The sequence below is a fragment of the Spermophilus citellus genome, assembly GCF_964194105.1.
Source record: "Spermophilus citellus genome assembly, chromosome: 5".
Classification (NCBI taxonomy): Eukaryota; Metazoa; Chordata; class Mammalia; order Rodentia; family Sciuridae; genus Spermophilus; species Spermophilus citellus.
In genome coordinates this window covers 157863530-157872190 of record NC_138186.1, presented here as the reverse complement: position 1 = coordinate 157872190, position 8661 = coordinate 157863530, and positions in this window count along the sequence as shown.

Sequence of the window (8661 nt, the reverse complement as noted above, 5' to 3'; positions counted from 1 at the left end):
AAGGATAAAGTGTGACATGTTTGTAGCAGGAACAGTTATCTTGTAAAACACATGGATGATCCCATAGATAGGATCTATGACTATCTTAGATCCAATTTTCACAGATAGGAGGAACACACCAGACACAAAGGAATCAATACTTTATGAATCAATTTATCTACATTTTTAAAACCAACAAAACTTATCTTTAGTAATAGAAGTCAAAATATGGGGGCAGGGAGGATTCAAGACGGCAGTTTAGAGGAAGGCTGCATTCCTAGTGTCTCCATGGCTTGGGATTCAAGCAGCAGGAATACTGCTTCTCTGAGCGGTGGGTAAAAGATGGATTTCATTAAAACTCAACATTGGACACTCACTGTGTCTGGGAGACTCAGAACCTTGCGTATATAAAACAAAGAAGAAAGAGTACATTGGAGCCAAATTGATTGTGGCAGCAGCAGTAGAGGTACCTGGTTTAGCAAAGAGGGAGTGATAACACGGAAACACAATGGACAGATTTAGTATTTAGTACAGAAAAGCGTAAGTGTAGACAGCAGTGACTTGAACAAACCATAGGGGCAGGGGGGAGTATTTTCAATACACCATGCATTTCAGAGCTCAGGCTATAGAATTTGATCACATAGGTTCTTATCCCAGAGTCCACTACGGCCAAGTCATTTAAGCTTCTTAGTTTCAAATTTCCTCATCTTTAAAATGGGAATACTAATGGTACCTTGCCATCCATTGTTCTGCAGATTGAGTTAAGTAACACCAGGACAGCCAGAAAAATATAAGCACAGATCAGTGCACTTTATTACTGACCTTTGACCCTTGTCATATTCTCAGCATGAATAATCCACCCCACAACAAAATTGGGCTCTCTGCCATCTGACATTGTCCCACAAGCTGAGGAAAACCAGCAGTACATGTGCCATTCTCAGAAAGCCCCCGAAAGACATTGCCTCCTTCTGTGGTTAGCCTTTATTAGGGATTTTCCCTGATGCATCTCCTGGGGTGGGGTTTCCTGTGTGCTGAAGAGAGTTGCCCCCAGTGAGTTCAGCAGATGTGACCCTTAGCAACCTTCATTGCAACCCAGAGGAACAAGACATGTTCTGTCCGAGGAAGAATGGATCTGAACCCTGGAGGTGGGCAGGAGGCTCTTCCAGATATTCTTTCCTTAAGGGCTCTGCCTCAGCCTTGGGGATAAGGACTGCTCCCCAGACACGCCACCTATGAATCTTTAGAGCTCTTTCCCTCAGTAGATAATCACTGTTAGAGTTAATAATTCCTCATATTAAACATGCCTCTATAAATTACTTTAGTTTTAGTTTCACAACTGGACCTAGACTGACACCACTGCTCTCCAAATCATTATTCTGTATTATTTTGGCATGGCCAGTGCGTAACTCACCACACAAATGCCCCTTCCCAATGATACTTCTCAGTCTTCTCTAAAACTACCAGTAAAGCTCACACCTGTAGTCCCAGTGATTGGGTACGCTGAAACAGAAGGATCACAAGTTCTAGACCAACCTCAGCAACTTTCTTTTTTAATGGCATCTTTTTTTTCTTATAATATTTTTGTTTTGTTTTAGTTATTTATTTTCAGTATTTTTATTTGCTCTTTTTAATTATACAGGATAGTAGAACGTATTTTGACATATCGTACATACATGGAGTATAACTTCCCATTGTTGTGGTTTTACATGATGTGGAGTTACACTGTTCATGTACTTATATATGAACATAGGAAAGTTATGTCTGATTCATACTGTCTTTCCTTCTCCCACCCCCCTCTATTTCCCCATTTACCTGTGTCTAATCCAGAGAACCTCCCCTTATTGTGAGTCAGCCTCCCAGCCTCAGCAACTTTGTGAAGCTAAGCAAGTTAGGAAGACTGTCTCAAAAATAAATAAATAATTTTTAAAGACTGGCAGTATAGCTCAGTGGTACTGTGCCTTTGGATTCAGTTTCCAATATCAAAATTTTCTATTTCTTAATAAAAAGTAAAATCATGTAAGTAGATATCACCTAATATTTTTCAAAATATTAGTCTACCATTCATGTCAGTATGAAACACATGAGATCATCTGAACAGGTAAATGTTGTTGCCCCTGTACACCCAACACAGGAAGCCTATTTAAGAGCTGGAGGAGCACACTTGTTTCCTCTTGGAGTTCTCTCAATTGGTCTTGAAAAACTGGTTCAAGAATCTTTTACAAAAAATGATATTTTCCAAGTCTCATAACCAGAAGACTCAGGTAGTCCTTCTAGAACTCTCCTCTAAACCAGCACTTCTCAACTACAGATGATTTTGTCCATCAGTGGAACATTTGGCACTTTCTGGAGGCAAATTAGGCTATTACAACTGGGTAGAGAGTGCGAACTATCTGGCCCATATGGCAGTAATTATCAGGCTAAGAAATCTCTCAGAATTTGGACTGGCCAGTGCCCATTGCCCATAACACATTACCACATGTCGCTCACATCCTGCTTGGGCGAGGAAGTGGGTACCCATCAGAGGGATGGACTGATGTGAAATAAAAGCTTTGAAATAAAGACAAAAGGCAAGAATTACATATTTTCAAAGCATGGGCATGACCTGTTTAGCTGACCAGAGGGGTCTGACTTCTAACAAAGAAAAAGCCCACGCTTGCTTTATTTATAGTGGTACAGAACAAAGGGGATAGATAGAGATTTCCTTGGGGCAGGAGGTCGGACAGGATGAGAGTGGAGACAAACAGGTTGTTTATCCTTGGCAAGTTATGCTCATCTCCAGTGGCTGTGTTTGAACAGGAGCTGTGAGCTAGGTCAGGATGCCAGCATGATCTGGGATATCTCCAACTAGGGAATTTCACCCAGGAGTTCCTGGAAGACTGACTTCCCTGCCTTAATGGCTCAAACACTGTCCAGTTTGCATACACTTCACACATGGCTCCTAACACATAACACAGTTCCAACAGTGGCCAATCTTATTGTGTGCACATTCATCAAAGCCCAGGAATGGAACTTATTTGCACAGGAAATTAGAATTTACTAGAATACTGAGGACTGTCATTATCCTGGCTCTCCCCAGGGGCACTCCTGTTACCAGGTCTATTCTCTTCCTGTAAGTCCAAGATTCATTCACTCCTCTTGGCTGAACTCTAGAATTCTTGTCCAAAGTGAAGCAAGGCAGAAAATCATTCAGTGCTTGAAGCTGCCAAATGTGAATAGCAATACAAAAGGAGCACCCAGTCTGAAGCAAGGGATGGTGATCAGAAAAAAATGGAAAGAACCAGACACTAAAGGGATGTTTATAACTAATTATTGTAATTTCTGACTGCAAAATTGATTCATACTGATCACAGATTGTTTTAGTCAGCTTTTTCACTGCTATGACTAAAAGACCCAACCAGCACAACTATAGAGGAGGAAAAGTTTATTTAAGGGATCACAATTTCCAAGGTCTTATTTCACAGAAGGCCAGCTCCATTCCTCCAGGCTCATGGCACAAGAGTGTGGCACAGGGAAGCAGCTCTCATGTTATCAGAAAGCAGAGAGAGGTCTCCACTTGCCAGAAACAAATATATGCCCCACAGCATATATATTTGTGAGTCAGCCTCCCGGCCTCCAGTAACCACTCAGTAATCCCATCAGGTATTAATTCGCTGGCTGGGTTAAGGCTATAACCCAATCATTTTTCCTCCAAACACTCTTGCATTGTCTTACACATGAGCTTTGGGGGGATACCACATCTAGACCATAACACAGACCATTTGAAAATTAATAATATATAGCCAGGTGCAGTGGCACCTGTAATCCCAGCAGCTCAAGAGTCGAGGCAGGAGGATTGCAAATTCAAAACCAGCCTCAGCAATTTAGTGAGGCCCTAAGCAACTCAGTGAAACCCTGTGTTTAAAGGGCTAGGGATGTGGCTCAGTAGTTGAGTGCCCCTGGGTTCAATCCCCACTACCCCAAACAAACAAACAAACAAACAAACTTACATGTATATTAACTACTCAAAGATAATTAGTATGGGTAGCATCAGGAAGATCGCCAAATAGGAGTGCTTCAGCTTCATCCTGCCCCACTCATACAAATTCACCCAGCAACTTTCCAAAGACAAGAACATTATCCGGGGAGTGAGCCTAGACAACGTTTCTCAAGAAATGCAGGATTCAAAGGGTAAATGAAACTGCTTTTCTCATGCTGTCCCTCCACCAGCTGGAATGAAACCACACACATCCCCCTACAACAAGAGCTTTTACAGTGGAAAATGTGAGGTGGAGGTGGACATTCAGCTTCACTGATATTTTTGGGCTCTTCACAAGAGGCAGGCCCCTGTCTTGCCACCCCCCCCCCAAAAAAAAAAAACCATTGGGAGAACTTGCAGAACTGGATTAACTGTAGCAACTGTAAGCAAAAAAAGGAGAGCCCACAGCAAAAGATGTGCATATCTTGGTGGTTGCCCTATGCTTTGGCCCAGGGAACACTATTAAATTCTAATGTTTACCAGGCAGCTGTAGCAATCCTGGGCATACAGCTGCACTAGTGGTCCAACAGCTGCAGCAGAGAGACCAATCCAGATAATCTGATGGGACTTTCTGAATAGGATGCCTCTTGGAAAAACTCACAGGACAAAGTTAACTAGGAAAACTGAAATAAATATACATACCTCAAGCATCATATTGTACATAAAAAAATACATACAATGTTATCATCCATTTTTTTAAAATGATAAAAATTAAAGGCTCAGCCAATTAAAAATAAAAAAGAAAGCTGGGTGTGATGGTGCATGCCTGTAATCCCAGCAACTCTGGAGTTGAGGCAGGAGGATTGCAAGTTCAAAGCCAGCATCAGCAATTTAACAAGGTCCTAAGTAAACAACTTAGTGAGACTCTGTCTCTAAATAAAACATTAAAAGGGCTTGGGATATGACTCAGTGGTTAAGCGACCCCTGGGTTCAGTCCCTGCATGCCCCCAATGTGTGTGTGTGTGTGTGTGTATCATTTATATATATATAAAATAACCATCCTCACATTTCACGAGCAAACAATTAAAATATAGCTTATAGCCTGCATAAAGTGTCTCCCCCATGCAAGCCTGTATCCTCTGGTATTAGCCACACACTCAAGATAAAGTTTGATTAGATTTTTGTTATCCTCCCAGGAAGTCTTAACACAGGAGAATGTATCACCCCTTCCCCCCCGGAAGTTGATGAATAATGTCACTTTTCTGTTAAAAATAATTGTACCAGTTAGCACTCCTAGCATAGTAACAGTTCCACTTCCCTTTCCAAAGCTGGGCCTTAACAATTACAAGTTTTTACAAAAAAATTGCCCTCGATGAAATGATGCAGTTTTAAATTGGATCAATTTGCACAGCAATTTATTCTAAGAAATTGTATAGAGGTTTGTACATGTATGGTTATTCCAAAGGGTTTTTTTGTTGTTGTTGTTAAAATAACTAACAGGAGACTTTCTTTATCTTCATCAACAGACAGCTAGTTACATATAAATCGTCAGTCATTCCATACATTGCCTTACAGAGTTAAAAAGAAAAGTACCTGTACAACGCGCGGGTCTGGGACTATCTTGAATATGTATTATTTTAAGACATAAACTGAGAATAGCTGAATGTATACGGGCTCATATTTGCTTTGAAAATAAGCATTAACACACAGACCCAGCTCTCCTTTTCATAGTGAGAACAGTGTTCCTATAACCTATTCCGAGTTTGCCTGTCCGTTTGCAGAAAAATAAATGTATTAGTCGTCTACTGCTCTGATTCTGCAGTGTCCAACAGTCAATCAATCTTATTGTCAGATCAGAGCAAGAACACTGTCCCAGCCCGGAAGCTTGAAGGAGTCGCTGCTTTGGTGGCAAACAGCTGGGAGTGCGCTGGACACGACTAAGCGGGGCCGACTTCTCCGCCCCAGCTCGCCTGGTCCAGCTTCCAGGCTAGAAATGAGCACTTGCTCCTCATCCACCTCCCCACCGAGTACAGCAGAGGTTGCCCGACAAGACGTCACCACTAGACACAAAACTCCTGTGTTTTTTAAAACACACGTTTAAAAAGAAGAAAAAAAAAGCCGCACAACTCGATTGGAAAAAAGTTGCAAAACATGTTTTTGATAAAACCATTTTCTATGGAAAGAAAAGGGCGGAGGCTTGAAACTCGGGTGTAGAAACCTAGGGAAAGCGGCCTCTGTCCGTTAAGTAAAAAGTCTGAAATTTATCACCAAACCTCTGCAGCAAGGGCAGGAGAAGCCTCGGGAAGCTCCGCTCCGCGACCTGCCCCGCCCTCAGCAGGCCTCTCAGACCTGCGACCCGCCCCGCACCCTGCTCCCGCCCCTGTCCCGCGCACCAAAGGTCTAAGTGCCAGGCCCGCCTCACCTCGCCCCTCCCTGTCCCGCGCCCCGTCCCGCGCGCGGTCCTCGCGCCTCACCTCGCCCCGCCCCTGTGTGCGCCCCGTCCCGCGCGCGGTCCCCGCGCCTCACCTCGCCTCATCCTCGAGCCTCACCTCGCCCCGCCCCTGTGCGCGCCCCGTCCTGCGCGCGGTCTCCGAGCCTCACCTCGCCCTGCCCTTGTCTAGCGCCCAGTCCCGCGCGCGCGGTCCCCACAACTCACCTCGCCCCGCCCCTGTCCCGCCAACAGAAGGACTACGCGCCCGTCCCGAGCGCAGTCCTCGAGCCTCACCTCGCCCCGCCTCTGTCCCGCGCCCCGTTCCGCTGGGGTCCTCGCGCCTCACCTGGCCCCGCCCCTGTCCCTCGCACAGAAGGATTACGCGCCCCATTCTGCGCGCTGCCCGCACACGTCGGCACCCTCTCGCGCTCTGTCTAGTCCAGATATGGATGTGGGTACCCTCACCTGGCTCTTTTCTGTCAGCCTGGCTCTGCTTGTGCGGCCGGACTGTTTCTGGGCGGCGTCGACCGGTGAGTTCCCAGATTACAATTTAAGGGGTGTGGCAGAGGATCACTGGGACAGGGTTTGAGTCCAGACACTAGATCGCGGGACTGAGCCTGGGTCCCTCCCCAGGCCCCTCCACCGCCCCCGCGGGTTCAGTCCCACCTGGTGCAAGTGTCTGGCTCTCCTCCTGAGGCCCTTGAGAGGAGCGAGAAAGAAAAAAAAAATAGTAAGGGCCGGAGGTGGGAGAGACAATAGGGAAGGAGACCACAAGCTGGCAGTCTCTGGTGACATCTCCCAGCCAGGAAGCGGAGCCAGAGCCACAACCCCCAGGACAAGGTGTGGTCGTGCACAGGGGCGTGATCCCCCCAGGGTCAGGACAACAGACACTCCCAGACCCAGCTCTAGCTCTGCAGACTTTCACCCACTGCAAACCCTCAGCATCCCAAGGCTGTTGACTTTTGAACTTCCCACCACACTTTGCCTGGGGGTCTCAGCACATGCGCCCACAGAGCCTCACCAGCCACCAGCCACATTCACTTTTCTGTGATTCAGTGAGCCACCACCCAGCTCACCTCCCTTCGCTCCTTTTCTCATCTAGCCATGCCCCATCCAGGGCCTCCCTACCTTCCCTTCCTCCTAGGGACCCTAACCTCCACCAGGACCACCTGGCACCATATGCCTCTGCCTGAGGACACAACCGGCAACATCCCCCACCTCACCCAAGATCCTAAAGCAAGAGCAAGGGGCCCCATTTCTCTAATGACCCTGGTGATGTTATAGAGCTGGGGGGTCTTCCTAAAAACTGAGGCAGCTGGAAGACCCCCATCTTCAAACCCTGATTCTTTTAATCAACTCAGAAAGGTTTCAGACATATTGCTCAGAGTAGGAAAAGGGACATTCTCAAGGGAGAGAGTGGGTCCTCTCAGAGGGGAGAAACAAAGAGCACTCTCCTGTGCTCCAGTTCTTTTTTTTTGGGGGGGGGGCAGGAAAGTTTCCAGAGAGTCCCACCCAGGCCCACCTCTTGGCTTTTGACTGACAACAGGGTGACATCAGAATTTCAAGTCTGCTTTGCCATGACAACTCTGTCACCTTGGCCCATGCTGACTGGTTCTAATTAGATTCTTAATCATTTTTACAGGTTTTATGGTTAGGAGGAATTATCTTTATCTTCCAGAATCTGGTCTGTGAAGGCACACATAACTTGGGTTCTTCTTGGCAATGTTACTTCCTGCCTGAATTTCCTTGTAGATAATAGTTTGCTGAAGAATATGACACATCCTTTCCACTTTGGTTAGGCAAGACTGCAGGTAAATTGTTTTTTGGCAAAGAAAGCATGTGGGAGTGAAGAAAGCATGTGGGAGTCAGCACAGTGGGACATTTCATAGAATTATTCTCTTAACGTGTGTTCCCACCCTCCTCATCTGTCTGTCCCCTAACAGCAATGGTACATCTATACATTTCTGTAGTAGCATCTATAGACTTCTGACCTTGGATCCTAGGCTCATCTAACTCTTGAGGATCCAGCATCATGTAAGGGTATAAAGTAGGCCCAAGTTGTTTACTTTCTCCGTAAAGGCAGATAGTAAGGGGTGGCAGGCCTCTGCAGGCCACACTATAACTGTCTCTATATCAAGTACTCTTGAGAGCAACTGAAGACTACATGCCAATGAATTGGGCACTGGCATAGTTTTCTATGCCCTAGTTTTCGGACCCTAGATTAGGGTATCTCCAATGTCTCCAGTGTTGGTGCCCATCCTCACGCTGTCTTTCCCAAGTGATTCTGCAGATGCAT